Genomic DNA, 16,802 nt, shown 5'->3' with positions numbered 1-16,802 from the left:
CCCAGGAGAAGAGCTGTTAACTCTGGGGAGACTAGGATGGAAACAGACTAAGAGATGAGGGCAGGCAAAGGGGCCCCAGCTCCTCCTTTAATGGAGGACCAAGCACCCCCATTAAAGACCTATGGAAAGGGCTAGCCTAAGACTCAGCTACAAAATGTCACTTATCCATATGTGAAACAGCCCACCGACAAACGATGATGCTGCAGGGCACCTCCCTTTCAGGTGGGGGACCCAACCGCAGCCTGCGCCCTACACACAGCCCACACAGACGTCTCCTCTGAAAGCATCTATGGGTCACTCTGATGGGGCACATCTTTCCACAGAGCCCAGCTCCACTGTGATTAACTGCAACATAAGGACACCATCTCAGATAGTCCCTGGCTGATCCACCTGAAAACCCAGAGACGCACCCGATTCCAGCATGGCTGGAAGCCCTCAGGAACCTCAGACACATGGGCAGATGCTCTGCAGTCAAACGAGCAGCAGGCTGGCCTCGAAAGGTACCTGCCCAGTGAACCAGCAATCTCTCTGGGGTGGTCAGCCTCCAAGAACTGGCCCCCTCACAACCTTTATCAACTTCGTGCTTCCCTGTTTGGAAGTGATATGTATTTCAGAAACGTCAAACTGCTTAGAAAAGTTTGGTGATAAAATGAATAGGCTGTTTGCTCTCCATATTGAAATACCTGATTTCAGACTGTCAAAGTGCTTTCAGTTATAGTAGGAAATCTACAAAGTTAGCTTTGCTGGTTTTGACAACCATAAAACAAACAAACAAACAAACAAAAACCATTTAGCAGTTACATGTGCCGGTTGAAGTGTCCAGGTTTCAAAGTTAAAATTGGTGCTAGCCAACTTCTAATATTTTTAATGTTTTTTAGGAGAGCAAAAACATGTAACTTTTCAGAGAGTTCTCATGGCCTCTCTGAGGAGAAGTTTCTGGAAATCCGGTCTGCTTGCCAGAAATATTTGTTACTTTCATGCAGTAATTCAAAAGAAGCCCAAGAAAACTAGAGCAAAGTTAATTTTACTGTTTCATTTCTAAAACAGGATAAGTGTCACATGACTAAAAATAGTGTCATTGTGACTTCAAATTCCTGAGCTGTTAAGGATTTCCTTTCATTTCCCTCTCCTGTCTTCTCAAACACATGCTTTTTCATTCTGGTTTTAATTGCTTCAAATATATGAAATTCCCACTATTTTTTCTGAAAGCTCTTATAAAGCCATTGTCAGATTACTCACTTTGTCAAACTTTCTCTTAAGTTGCCTTTCTCTTCCGAGACGCTGGTGTTCACATCTGCGGCCTGCACAAGGTCTGGCTTTACCTCCTGTGCTCAACCTATTCCAAGACAAGTAGTTACTAGCATGTCAGTAAATCTTTCAATGAAAGAAGAAAGAGGAAGAAAGGAAGGAAGGGGAGGGAAAGGGACAAAAGCCAAACAATGAAAGAGTCCAGGTATTAAGGAAAATGCAGATGATTCAGAATGTACCAGTTACAGAGCCGAATGCTAAATCTGGTTGCCTCTGCTCGTCTGCCCGTTGGTCTGAAAGGTCCATGAGTAAAACTCTCTTAGCGAATTGTAGCATACTACCAAGTAAGAACTGTTGGTGGTTCCAGTTCAACTGCCGTGAACTGACTAGAATGACTAGCACGACCTCAGGAACCGCCAGGACAACCCCAGAAAGATGAGTTATCTCCAGGGTAGAGTAAGGCTCTAGAGGCTGAAAATCTACCTACAGTCATAGAGCTAATAAGCAAAAGAGCCAAGAACTAAACCCTCCTGCCATCTCCTGCTAAAACAATCTGATCCTGAATTACAATTGCTGCATAGCTAAGAGGGTAATCTTTTCAACCCAAGACCGGCTTCCCAGCTTGGCCTTAGCTGTGTCCCTTAACCAAAGAAAGAGGACACGTTCAGACAATGCCTTATCTCAAAGGGCGGTCACTGACTGCTGGTGTGACTTGCAGTCTTAGGAAGCAGAGGTCCCTACGAAAACCACCCCCTGGGACTTCACTAAGCAAATCCTGGAGAACTACATGCTGTTTAGCAGACACAGAGGAGGCTGGGTCAGAGCACTGTGGACAAAAGGGTGTATTCAGCGGACACCAAAAATTCAGAACGGAATGCTAATGGCATTTTTCTTACAACAGTGTTTACATTTTAAGCTTGATGTTCTGTGAAGCAGATGCCCAAATGTAGATATTGGGCTCGAGTTGCAAGAAGTACATTCTCACACAGAAGCATAAAAGACTTGAAGCTATGAACAAAAACTAAATAAAACTAGGCCTTAAAAGATTAACAATGAGTTTGTAGTAAGATGAAATTATGTCTAAACAGCCGGGGGTAAAGCATATGAGCCCGTGCTGGTCTGAGTCTCTCCTAGTGTCAACACACGTGAGCGGAACCCACGTACACTCTACGAATGCGTCCGCAATGCTGTTTTTATCATTTATCTTGTACACAACTGGGTTTTTACACTGTCACCTTCCAATTCTCCCATACTCTCCACTTTTTCTTCAGCGAAGGGGCAAATTTAATTAATTTTAATTTAGATTTAATTTAGATTCCTCTTCTGTAAGACCTGATGAGACCTTTAGCTAGGCAAGAGGGAGACAGGAGCGACGAAATTCGACTTCTCCCTCAAGAGAGCAGACTCTCACCCATCACCCTCAAGTGACAATTAGCAGTTTCTGCTGCACATTATATGAGCAGAACTAATAAGGCAAAGGAATCGAGGGCAGGCTTTTCCCTTCACGATCCTGTCTGAAGCTTAAAAGAAAGTCTGAAAACTAATGAATTCTGAATTCATGTCAGCTCAGTAGAGAGCAAAGTCTTTTATCTTCACCTGGAATAGAAATGAAAGAAGAAAAGCCCAACGGTTCATCCACTTCCCCTAAAACATGCTCTGCTTCAGTCCTATTCTTGGCTAAGAGAGTCTGGACTCCATTGAAGCTGGAACAGGTCTTAGAAATTGCATGACCCATGACCCACCTTATTTTAAAAGGGAGCAAATTTGAGCTCAGAGAAGTGAAGCACTTTGCCCAGAGTCACAAAGCCAGTCTTCAGATCCAACATCCCTGGCCTTGAGACACCACCATGCTAGCAGAAGAGGTTTTACTCCAAATGTTAAGAATGGTTTACCCAAATTTTTCCTCCAAGTGGTTCTGAAATTCCAAATTAACATATGTAATATGCGTAAACTCAAGAGAGGAGCCATCAAAGGGGACTCAGAGAGGAGCCATCAAAGGGGACCCCATCTCCAGACTAAGTCTCCTGAACCAATATAAGGAACACACCTCTGCTCCTATGCGCAGATCCATGCCCCTACAATGCGTTCCTGTAAGACCCAGATAAAGCATCTCCCACGGATTCCCTAAAAGGAACGCACCAGAACAGTTTGCAAAAGAGCTGACTGCACGTTCTCTGAGAAAGAAAGTCCTAGGCCCGAAGATTAAAACAAAGTATAAGCAGCTCAAAACCCAAGAGGAAAGGCTTAATGCTTCACAGAACTACTCGCAGACAAGTTTAAAGAAGAAGCAGGTTATCAGACAAAATAGTTCTGCAGGGCACTGTGATGTAGTAAGGAAAACAGCCAGTTCCTAACTAAGTTTATCTGCTCTGACAGCTTCTGTCTTGGCCTGGCAGAGGTTGAGTGTCTACACAATGAACATAAAGATAACCTATGATGGCTACACATCCCCATCCATTCGCCAAAGGTCACTAAGGATTGAGCATTTTGCTTCAGTGCCTCCGCTAATCCAAAGACGTGCCAATCTGCTTACTGTTACACAACATCAGGAGGTTCGGATTTTACTTACCGAGGGATGTCGGACTCGCTTTGTCAGAACTTGGTGACTATTAGCACAAGGCTGAGTGACCATGGCTGCAATGAATTTTTAAAAACTATTTGGTTTTAGGATGCCCGGGAAAGAGGATGTGACTAAACAAGATGGCGGGAACCACTGTGAGAACATAAAAGCTGAACAGTGGAGCATTGAGAAATTAAATTCATGGCCTGGAAAACAAGCCAAGATTAAAAAATGTCATGTTGATACAGTAGGTGCTCTTGAGAATGGGGGGAAGATGTCAGAAACTGGATTGATTGCATTTTCATAGCAATGTTGTGTGATGGAGGTGGGGAAGGGTCAAGTGTGTCAACACCCTTTAGTGCTTTGGGGGCACATACCATAACTTTCATCAAAACCCTATGTGATGGAAAAAGTCCGCCGTCATACGGCTCAAATTTTTCAGTCACAGGGGCCAACCAAAGACCCTTCCCACAGAAGGTGAAGTAAGATTTGCTGGGTCCTATGCCTTCGCTTGGGGCCACCAGGAGGTCCTGTTAGCAGCAACGTGGTTCTCAACTCATGGACAACAGGGAAGAACAAAGGTTACTGTGATCCCTCCCCTAGTGCAGCTTTAAAATCTCCTTCTATCCGTGTCTAAACCAAAGCGTTCCCACTCCTCACAGATCCTAACAGGAGCTCATATTTTTCCCTGAATGTCCAAAAAAATAGGCATACATGAAATAACCTTGCCGTGAGCGGCCCCAAGACTTCCTGCAGACAAACTTCTAAGTCATCCTACTAAGACTGAAATGGGAGAAAAATCGGAGGGGAAGAACCCACGGGCTCACAACAGTCTACCTGGTCTTTACAGATGAGCGCTAACCTCACTCATGATCCCTTAGTACAGATTTTCTACGGAGACTCGAGCTGGCAGGCAGATCTGTCCATGAGCCCAGGTTTAGGAGCTTGCTTGACCTTACAGGTATACGTCCTATCCTTTGCCATTGAGCAACATTTGAGTCAATGGCACATAGAGCACAGAAAACTCCACTGTGAAAATATCCACCTGGAAAGGGAGGAGGAAGACCCGGGAATTTCTAGGGATGAGGGATGATTATGTCCAGAAAGAAAAAATGGAGAAGATGAGGTAGAAAATAGCAAAGAGAACTTTCAGAACTGAGTGGCTACTTTTTTCTCTTTCACAACAGTGTAAAAAAGACACAAAGAAGCTGCCCTGTCCTGAGGGGAGAGAGCTGCCCTTTGATGCTGGGACAACCATCTATAATGCTGATGAGAGTTTTCTCTGACCCTGTCTGCCCACCATGGGGGCTCATCCTCTGACCGAATTCTCACCTCTGGGGTGACCTTTGTTTAGTCATAGGACTGCAGGAAGAAGGTTCATCTGAGGGTCAGGAAGATGGTAGTCCTCACACCCACAGGAAACCTGAGTCTTTCAGTCAGGAGAGGATCCTCCTTCCCTTTCTTTTAAGGAGTTAAAAGACGAATCCAAATCTGTTTTCTCCTTTGCCTTCAAAAGTGACAGTATCTTCCATGCTCTTAGGATGGGGGAGGTGGGGGGAAAAAGAGGCACTATGACCTGTTCCCAAAGTCACAGTCAAGATTAGTACACAGGCCCCAACTCCTAATCCCAGAGGCTAAACTGTCCCACTCTGCTGTCTCCCAGTCTCACAATGAAAATGAGGGAAAGTCAGTAATGGGGGTGGGGGGAAGCCTTCTTTCTAAAGAAACCAACTATCATTCTACAGTCCAGCTCACTAGAAGGTCTGAAGCTTTCAACAGCCCAGAACTTCTGTTCTTCGTCAATAAAATGGTGCCACGTCCAGCCCCAAGATGAGACACAGTGTCAGGGAGTAGCTAGCACCACCCGTAACACATGGTCAGCACTAAATGAATCTTAGTCACCTGCTCCTTTCCTAGAGCAAATACGGTCTCTCACACACACGCAAAAATGAAACCACCTTCTTTCTTGTCAGATTTGCTGTGAGACAATTGGCAGCTCCCTTTGATTTCAGGATTACTCTGGACATTTTGCACCAGGAGGCTCCAGAGTCTTCTTCGTTAGGCTTGATGGCCAGATCATGAGACTTGTCTTTCTGCTCACATCCCCAAGGAGACCAAGTAGAAACCAAGTACACCCCAAGTAGACCCCAAGAGATCCACGTGGTCCCATATTTACACACGTGCTGCAGAAAATCTCCATGCAGCTAATAAACTTCCTGTAAGAGCCCCTTGCCTACTCTCTACTTGGACCAAATACAATGCAGACTGGACTCTTTTTCTTGAGTTTTCTTTTCCTTGAATCTCAGGCAAATAACCGCTCCATGTACCAACCTAAGTTACAGGGAAATGCACAGCATCCCGGCAAGAGAAGATACAATAAAGCAGGAAGCATCAAGTTTTGGGGACTTGAAGAGAGCCCTGATTAAAACTCCAGCTCTGCCCCTTTCGGTAATGGACGGGCAAGTTCACGAATGCTTGGCTTCATGTCCCTCATCTGTTGAGTAAGGAGAACACCCTCCTAATAGAACAGTTATGTGAGAAACAAAGTATCACAGTCAACATCAGCAGGTTCCTTGCTATATTCCCAAACCATAGGAGCTGGGCCACCCAGAGGGAAGTTAAGCTCCCTTTCTTTTTTTTTTTTTTTTTTAAAGGTTTTATTTATTGATTAGAGAGAGGGAGAGAGAGCGAGAACAGGCAGACGGAATGGCAGCAGAGGCAGAGGGAGAAGCAGGCCCCCCGCGGGGCAAGGAGCCCGATGTGGGACTCGATCCCAGGACGCTGGGATCATGACCTGAGCCGAAGGCAGCTGCTCAACCAACTGAGCCACCCAGGCGTCCCTTTCTAAGAAGTCTAACATTTGGATAGATGCCCTATCTTCAGACAAACAAAATCTCTGAGGCCATGACTTACCTTCAGTTTCCTGGCTCTCATAGCTTGGTCGGGGGAGAGATGAATGGCAGCACAAAGGGGCAGGATTAGAGGGTCAGAGAAAGAGAAATAGGTCAAGAGAGACTTAGACTAGATATCTTGGTCCCCCTTCAAGTCTGATTCCCACTTGCTGTGAGGCCCAGCTACATCTTTGATCTTGGGTTCCACAAAATAATTCAGCATCTTTATAAATCTTCCATGTACGCTACGCGACTTTTTTTTTTAATTTTTTAAAGATTTTTATTTATTTGATAGAAAGATCACAGGTAGGCAGAGAGGCAGGCAGAGAGAGAGGGGGAAGCAGGCTCCCTGCTGAGCAGAGAGCCCGATGCGGGGCTTGATCCCAGGACCCTGAGATCATGACCCGAGCCGAAAGCAGAGGCCTTAACCCACTGAGCCACCCAGGTGCCCCCGCTACGCGACTTTAAATTGGTTACGGGTTACATGCAATCAAGAGTCTAGGCCAAGACAGAAATCCAGAACCCGAGCCTATACGGGCATCACAAAATATTCTTGTCTCCCCCTCCTTCACCTCCTCTTACCTGCCTCCCTTCTCCATCAAGTCAGCAAACACCAGTAGGATGGCTATGAACCATCAGACTCAGTCAACCCTTCAAGACCACACCTCTCCTCCTCCTGACACTTCCCAGTCATTTCAGTCTCTTTTTCCGACAAGTCTTTCCTTCCCTCCCTCTCCTTCCCTCTCTGTGTCACTCACACTCACACACACATACATACACACACACACACACCACTTCTGTCTTGCCTAATTATGCAAAGAGCCAACAGCGACTTGCTGGCATTGGAAGCACGAATTGGCACATCCCTTGTACCCAGTCCCCAGCCGGTGTGAGCCCTCATAGTCTCCTACACAGAGCTGGAAACCACCCATAACTGCCTCCATCACAGCCAAAGACTTTAGCAACAATAGAGCATTTACGTCTTCAGGGTCTTACAAAAAAGGAAAAAAAAAAAAAAAATGAACATGGCTGCCAGCGTTCCAGCTCCGAGTTGCACTTGGTGCAGCCAGCCTCGGGACACGTTTCTATGACTTGTTGCAGCTCGTGAAGTTGGGTGAGAAGAGTCGACAAGAGATGCCTCGGAAGAGCCTGGCAAGGAGGACTGGGGAGATTCTGGGGCAAAGAGGCATTGGGCAAACGTCGTCTCCCTAATCCGTGTGATGACTGCCGGCCAAGTTTGCTCTCAGAGCTGTGAGAAGGACCAATTAATTTATCAATCTGCACCTCTTTCTGCCATAACATATTTCCCTCTTGCCAACAAAAAATGTGTCCATTATCAGGCAGGTCCCTGTCCTCCCAAGCAGCCCATGTGGCTGTATAATTACACTTCTTTCCTTGACAACTTGCATGATTGTTTTCCTAACAGTATATTACTTCGTTAGTACTTTCCAATATACGTTATTTTTAAACTGTCACTTTTGCCCAACTCATCCCAATTCACACTCGTCTGTTTATCATAACAATCATTAATAACTGTCAGTCCACGCCATCATTGTAACGAACTCACTCCCTCATTAGCATGTTCTAGCATTTGTTCCGTAGAGGGGGCTGATTATTTTTTACAACAGGCCAAGCCAATTACTTTAGTGAAATGGAATCACATTAATCAAAACTTAACAAGGTGGCAAATTTAAAGATATCAGATTGCAAAAGACAGCCTAACTAATATGTCAGTGTCAGGGGGAACGTGTAGGTACGCGGCAGCTGGACTAAATATATCTCTTCACAGAGGCCACATGAATTTTGACGTTTCATATGATCTGACAACTACCGAAGTGATATTATAGGAGGAGAGAGCCCGGTGCTGCACGGCTCACGATGACTTTTGCAGATTCTGGCAAGGGCAGTGGGAGCAGGGCGGGAGGCGGAAGAGGGGCGAGGAAAATGGTGGCCATGCCGATCCAGGCTGGCAGACGGCAGTGGATCTTGTCTCTCTGTGCCAAGGCATTTTCTCTTACATTTTAAATGATGATAGTCATCCATCACCATCTGACAACTGCATCAAAACCAGCTGCAAAACATGCAAAGCCCAGCAGTCTAAAATATGCTGACACAACCAAGAGAAAAACAGAGAGGGGAAAAAAAAAATACATATATATATTTATTTATATATTCCATAGGAAAGGGAAGCAGCGGCGGCGGGGAAGGAGGTGAAGAAGGAACGGGGGTGGGGGGACTGCCAAGCCTTCGGAAGGGAGGAAAGGAAACACCAGGGCAGCAAAAGAAGGGGAAGAAAAATGAAAGGGGGAGCCAAGGAAAAGAATGAAAAGGAGACAAAGAGAGAGACAAAGAAAAAGGGCAAGTGATGAATGAGGAAGCGGGGAGGCAGGGAAGAAAGAAGAGAGAAGGCGCACAGCTCGCTGTCAGTATCTGTCTACTGGGGAGGAAGGCGATGTGGGGGCAGAGGCGCTCTTACAGGGAGCAGATTCTCCCCAGCAAGACTTCCCCAGCTCAGGCTCAGCCTGCGCCTTTCTTACCCTCCAACGCTGGCCAAGGGCAGGGCTCTTGGGCCTGATCCACCCCCCACCCTCAGGCAAGCTCCACTCTGGTCAGCCCGCCAGCACGTGGGCTCCTAAGCACACAGGGGATCAAGTGTAACTTTGGATGGCACACGTGGGCACCTCAACCACCAGGCTGCTCCCTGCTCCTGAGGCCTGCCGCCCCCCACCCCAACCCACCCTCCTCTCTGGGCTCTTCCACCACCCGGAAGGGGGTTCCAGTATCCACCCTGACATTTACTGGCTGGGTGACCTTGAGTGACTTGACCTCTGTAAGCTCCCATTTCCTCATCTATAACAACAGAGATGATACTACAGCTCAAGCTTTATCTTTTACAGTCAAGTAAAAAAACACATAAAAAGCACCTAGAAAGATGTTTGACGCATGAGTAGGCCCCATTGTTGAGAGTGGTCCTGGGGGTAGAGACTGTATGTTTATCCATCTTTCCAGTCAGTACCAAGCAAGAGTGCCCTGAAATTCTGTGGACATGAGCTGGAGTAGTGCCCTTCCTTGTAGTCCTCATTTATGAGGTTTACATCCTGATCCTAGGATCTCTCCTGCCATTTCTTTAATAAACTGGGAAACTGATTGGCCACATGCAGAAGGCAGACGATAGGTGACAAGGCCTTTTTGTGGGCCTTTCAAGGGTGAGCTAGAAGGACATGGAAGGACACCATGGTCCAGTGTCAAACATCTAGATGCTTCCTTGCCTCACAACCCAACTGGCCTAACCACCTTGCTGTTATTATATGTAATGAAGTCTATTTATTTACTTACTTATTCTGAGGAAGCCCAGAAGCAGGGACACCAGGCTCGCAAAGGCCCTGCTGTATAATGTGATTAGATTCAGTTATATCACACAGTTCATGAAATTGTGCTATGATTCATTTTTACAACTTAAATAGCTATTTGGTTGGGTTGCCAGGTTGAACGTGATGAATGTGTATGATAAAACAGAACAAAGAGAGGGGCCAGTGTCTGTAAACTGAAACATTAGTCAGTGTATTAACCTCTTCCCTCCTTAATTGTGATGCCTTCCTAGGGACAGCTACCCCATGGCCACCCCCCTTTAGACCTCATGTCCAGGGTCAGATCTGCACCAGTGCCAGATGTGATCATCTAATCTCCCAGCAAGGAAAAAGCTTTCTCCAGAAGTTCACCGTCTATTCCAACCTAATCCTTGTGTCAGCATAAGAGGATAAGCCACAAGTGTTCATGGGTCGCACTTCAAAACCCAATCATCTCCCAGATCCCCAACTTCCATTCCAGTCTTAAAGCCTACAGGTCAAACATTTAACTCATCTCCAAGTCAACATTCATGGCGATACTGGTGAGATAGGAGCCTACCACCTAACTACCCATAAGCCACGAGAGAAATAAAGCTGGAAAAACAAAAAGAATCACTGGAGTGTAAAATTCAGTTGAAATAACTTAGAAGGGGAAAAAAACAGAACCCGCATCCCTCCTATCAATGTCCTTCCCATTGCCTAACAGATTATTTTAGATAGTAACAGGGTACCTACCTAGATAAAGATATCCTCGAGTAGAATCTCAGAGCCTATCATCACTTTGAAAGTTATCATTTTTTTAAAGGCAATTGGGTTTTTATTTTAACGGAGGACATAATTTTAATATTGAAAGAGGTCTCGCCAATTAATTCTTGCCCTAACCCAGCAATAGTCATTCTTAGAAAAGGAACCTGAGTGTGGCATATGTTCCAAAGATGGCTACAACATCTCTCCCACCCAGTACGCTCTTCTGGAATGGGACATTGTTGTTTCCTCATCACGTGGCAGACAAAGGCCCCTGGCTTCTGGGCAGATCTGTGTTGCTTTCAGAGAGAGAGTACATGGAAGTCCCACTGTGGGGCACAGCTTCTGCCTCTGCAGAAGCTTGGAGTCCTGAGCTGCCATGCAAAAAAAAAAAAAAAAAAAAAATCCCATAAATACCCCTGAAGCAGCCACAACACAAGGAACTTAGCCATGTGAAGAGGACATGTACAAGGCTCCATTCAGCAGTTCCAGTTGCCAAGTCATCCCAACCTAGATGCCAGATGCATGTCTGGATGAGCTTTCAGGTAGATGACTCCAGCACCAGCACCAGCTCACCCCCAGCTTTTAACTCTTTCCAATGGAAGCTCCAAGCTTGTGGACCAAAGACAACCCCTTCCACTCTGCCCTGTCTCAATTCCTAATGCATGGATTCCATGAGCACATAATAAAATGGTTGTTTCAAGTCTCTAGGTTTGGAGGTAACACAGCGATAGCTAACACGAAGACTGGGAATCCAGGGAAGCAAAGACCAAAGTCAAAACCAAACCCAGGTCTGCTGATTCTGGGTTTAGCGCCATGTTTCCTTTATCATTCCTCCCCTGCAACATTTGCATGACATAAGGTACGCCTATGTCAGCCTCCACACATTGATTTACTATAATAGGAAATAAGGCAGGAGCTGAGAGACATTTGGCTATAATCTCATCAGATGCTCAGGGAGTAACATGGAGATTTCCATTGTCCTTGAAACCAGTCAAATCTCTCAAAAGACCAGACAACAGAAAACCTACATTTACCAGGAACAGCAAAAACTTGGTATCTGGGCATCCAAAGAGAAAAAATATATATACCACCCAGCAGTCACTGACATTCACTGGCCCAGTGATTTGTTCCCAAGTATAAAATCCCCTGAAAAGCAATCACTGCCCTAAATGGAGGCCCTTATATCACATCTCCCACATATTCCATTTTACTCCAAGCTTGGAGAGTATCAACCATCCCCCCGACCTGGTCTTCTGGCCATTTGGATCGGTGGTGATTCGAGTCAGAGGACACTCAGGATGGATCTGGCAGGGAAAGGTCTAGACTCAGCAAATAGAGGATTCAAGACTAAGATTCAAACCGATGAAGGTAACCACATAACGTCTGAGTCTTATACTTCTTTGCACATCTTGCCCTGCCACCCTCCACATGGTGGCACACTTTCAGAATCGCCCCCCTCTTCTTTTCCCCTTAATGAATCTGTTAAGAATGCCAAGTTTCCTTACCACCTTCTCGGGCAAGTGAACCCAATGTGATGGTCTTTCAAGAAGAGAGACATTTGGATCAGCTCCTCCTGGGTGAACGACCACCACCCCCCACCCCAAGCTTGGCACGTCGGGAATTATGAATACAATCCAAGTTGCCACCACTTTTTTCTGGATCCGAAATGAAACCTCATGGTCTGACAAGAGGTAGTTATCTTTTCTGAAGATTTATTTAAGTCTTACAGAGAAAATTAAGTCACACTTCGCCATTTAATAAATCGTCTACTGAAAATAAAAACAAAAATTTTAAACTGTAAAATTAACTTTTAAATAAACTTGTAAAAACTTTAAAATAAACTTTAATCATATACATACATTTATGGGATATATTGGCATATGCCCATATTAGTACATCATCTGTATGTTCAAGACCATCCTAGGCCATCCGAGATGTAAAATTTACCATACGAATAGTCATCTTCTCTAAGACGCCTTCCCCAGGATATCAGAAAAAGACTGATATCATCCAACCAAAAATATAGGGAAAAACTTCTTCCTTTAATCTCCCAGCAGTACCCTGACCCTTTCTCCTTCCTAAGACAATTCACCTCTATCTTGAGCTCGAGTTTTACATTTGTAACACGCTCAGAGAGAGAAAGAGACTTGTCCAAGTTCACAATGCCTAGCAGGACCTTCAACTCTGGTCTCTCTCCACAGATGGTTCATTTTGACTTCCATTTCCTCGTCTAACTGAATGCTTGTGTTCCGTTGTCTCACGTCTTCCCTATTCCCTCCCTTCAAACGGCTGCAGCCCTGTAGTGAGGCTAAGTCTGGCAGAGGAAGAACAGGTTGCCTCTGCCCATCAGCACAAATGGCCTAAAAGGCCCCAAAGTGAGACTCTCACTCAGACTCTCAAATACCAAACTGGCAGGGGAAAAGACAAAAATACCCCCAAACGGTTTCAAAGAAAACAAAACTTCCCTTTAAACTGAACACAGGAAGTCACTTGACGACAGAACATGTAGGTCCCTAAAATTCTCACCTTGCACCAGACATTCCCCAGCCTGACCACTGTGCTAACAGAGAAGCTGCAGATGTGCGAGGGGCCTCTAATTTATTTCCCTTCCTGATTTATTTTCCCCCTGCACATCACTTTGGTATGACAACAATGCATAATTCGATTACACATGATATATAAAATCATTGCAGCTGTTCAGAAATATTCACAACGAGAACACTGCAGATCCACACTCAGATACACACACACACAGATGACACACAGACTTTGTGACTATCTTGTTAAAAAAAATCACACAGGGAGAGGAGAAAACCAAAATCTCTCTCTTCCTACTCATTAGGTATTTCCAACGTTCCTTGCTCACATGCTTTGTCCATAGGTAGAGAATTAAAGGCACATCCTTAAAAAAAAATTCAGAGGAGGTCTAATGGGGGGGATAGATAGCCTTTTGGGGTGAAATGATGGCAATGCAACAGAAAGAGGAGAGTGTGTATCATTTAATTTTACTTTAGGAGGCTGCTATGAAACCGGGTGCATTTAATTCCCTTTTAACGCCACGTAAAAGTTTCTCTCCCGCCTGCTCACTCTGTGGGCTACATACCGTGCCTAAGATTAATCCCTCAGGAGTTTTTTATTTCCTATTCTGCCTATCTTTCATCTTCACCCCAGACTAAGCAGATGGATGTGAATTCAAAGTTTTCTGATCTTTAGCACAAGTTATGGAGGGTTATCTTTGGCTGTATATCTTTCCGCTGGCAGTGCTCCCTTGGTGATGAAGGATTAACCACCCCAGCTGTCTCTTCCCAGAATGATGCAGTGCCGTGCTCCTCAACACGACAGCATCACTTAATCTTAATGTCCGCTCTCCGAGCGCAGCCGCGCAGGACAAAGCCAATCAACATCAGATGCCACCAAGATGGACCTACTGCTTGGCCCTGGAGTCTCTCACCCTCTCACTCCTATTAATCAACATCATCCAACCCAATCCCAGAGTTCACTTCTCTCCAACCACAGTTAAACTAAGCTGGGGTCCATGTTAACCATCTGAAGCGTGCGGCAGGAGGAGGGGTGGTGGGCGACAATCCCTCCCGCCGGGAGCGCAACACACCAAGCCTCATCGCTGACTGAGAGGTCCGGCCGTCCGCCCACCTTCTCCCCGAGGTTAGCATCCATTCTGGAGCACGTGACCCCCTCTTCACACAATGAAATTCACCCCTGTGGTGTAGCAGAAACTAGCTTGAGTGAAACCTACCCGTCTTCCAGAGATCCCACGAGATCTCCAGACATAGATGCGCCCATTCCCAACGGACTTCGTGGCTTCCTTTACTCACCAGTCCCCACCCCTGCCAGCAGCTTACACATGCAAAAGGGGGCCTAACACTTTAATTCCTTTTGCACAAAAACACTTAGTCTCACAACAGATGGCACAAATGGAAAGCCTGACCCAACCAAAAATAAGTGCCCAGTTTGTGTGACTGATACATCCATGAATACATTTAATCCTAGTAAGTGTTCTACCTTCCCTCCTTCTCCTTTTTTAAGTTTATGTGTCACAGGTGGGGAAAGCAAAATGGTACTCTTGCTTTTTTTTTCCTAGCTCTGAGCAATTACAGTAATGTACCTCCCTTTTCTTTCTTAAGGAAGGGAACAAAAAAGTCAGCCCAGATCTCAAAGGCAAACGTAATAAAACAGTAAATTATTGCTAGAGTTTACTAAACAAATGCAACCTAGTTAAATTTGGAAAAATCTTCACTTTTGCTTACATTTGCAATTTTACTGCTGAACTACTGGTATTTCTTACTTATGCAACATTAAAATGTATAAGAAATCCTCTTGTGTGCTATATCCAGCATCTACTCTTGATTTATAATACCCAATTTAGGGGGGAAAAAACACAACTAAACCTGATTTAAATCACAGATTACTCTGTAAAACACAAGCAAGGAACTATTCCAAATCCTAAATGTAATTTAAACATATTTATATTTTACAGTGATATATTTTCCCCATTCCTTGTCTTACGACTGTAAACTTTCTATAATTATATAAGCAATTTCCCTAAGGTCACAACATTGATCATAGTTATAAATTGCTAAAGTACAACAACACTTTAGCAAAAAAAAAGTGAACAGCAAAATATATGCTGGACATCACGAACAGTTTCATCAAATCAGGAATGGGGAGGGGAAGAAGAAGGAGAGAAGAATAGAGATAGAGAAAGGAGAAAAAAGTAACAAATTTTCGGAGAAGTCATTATACAATGTCACATCCCTTCCCCAAAGCCATTTGGGACACTGGGCTTACAAATTGTCCTGAGAAGAGCTTGGCTTAATTTTTTATGATATTCTTAACCCTTTGCCATTTGAGAAGGTCAGCTATAGAAGCCACTCAGTTAAAGTGCAAGTAAAAACCAGGAAGGGAAATCCTACAAGATTAAAACTGTCTTCTGCCATGAACCGTAGTTCTCAAGCTGTATTCCTCGGAACCAGGCGATTGCATGGAGATATTCTCGGGACAAAGCAGGAGAGAGGAGGAGGCTTCTCCTTCATTCTTTAACCCGAACAACGTCTCTATGATCTGTTATCTCTCTTCGGGCTCAGCCGAAAAAACCTTGCTTGGAAAAAGAGTTTTAAACACTGTAAAAAGAAAGTAATTTGGAAGCTACTGCTCCCGAGGCTGTCATAGTGAAGGATGGGATCCCAAAGAAGCTATTTGAGGGTCTCCAGTAGCCAGCATGTCTGGTGTTTTAGGGTAACTTTCCTCGTAATGAAAAAGGATGTGGGTGTTCTCTGCACAGGATGCAAATGGGGTTGCTGTCAGGCGCCTCCAGCGTCCAGGGCTCCAGCCAGCCGGGCTGACAGGCTGGTCACCCCGGATGGTTAACAATGCCACACTCCACTCTGGGCAGCTGCCTATTAGGAAGACAGCTGAGACCCAGAGGGGAGGGAGAAATCAGCGTGTGACAGGCCCTGCCTCGCTCAGTGTAAAATAAACTTAAAAAGACCCATGTACTCTGAAGGCTTAAGGAATGCAGCAGTTCCAATTTTTCCTTCGAAACATTTTCCACGTGAGGCTAAGCACCTCTGTAGCTCAGGATCCCACTTCAGCTCTCTGGGCAAACCACAGCGCTGTTAGTACCGTGACACAAGCTTTCCACGACGGTAGCCTTCGAGAGGTGGACCTCCTGAGCCAAACGCTGCTCCCCATGTTCCTCGCATTCTGTACGCCTCCTCTGCACTCACCTCTGCTCCTTCCTCCTCTCCTCTCCCTCTCTCTCCATTTTTCTACTTATTTCCCATCAGTGGCTCCCACATAAACGGTATCTGGCTCCCAGCAACATGACAACTTTGCGTAAGGTTTACCGGCGCAGGCAGGGGCCCGTCGGCACAGAAGCTGGCTGCGGAGGGAGAACAGCTGCCCACAAAGGTGGGCGGTCTTGGCGCCGACATCAGGACACAGAGAAACCCGGGGCTCACCAGTTCACTGTGCCGGCTTCACAGAGTTCAA

General features: G+C 45.4%; 1 protein-coding gene across 2 annotated transcripts in view; it reads right to left on the bottom strand.

Moving 5' to 3' along the window:
• LRMDA (leucine rich melanocyte differentiation associated) overlaps positions 1-16,802 on the bottom strand; it is a 1,046,803-nt gene that overhangs the window by 837,549 nt on the left and 192,452 nt on the right. The gene's annotated exons all lie outside the window — the stretch shown is intronic.

Source organism: Mustela erminea, chromosome 14, assembly GCF_009829155.1.
Source record: "Mustela erminea isolate mMusErm1 chromosome 14, mMusErm1.Pri, whole genome shotgun sequence".
NCBI classification, from domain to species: domain Eukaryota; kingdom Metazoa; phylum Chordata; class Mammalia; order Carnivora; family Mustelidae; genus Mustela; species Mustela erminea.
This window is presented reverse-complemented; position numbering and strand designations above follow the sequence as displayed.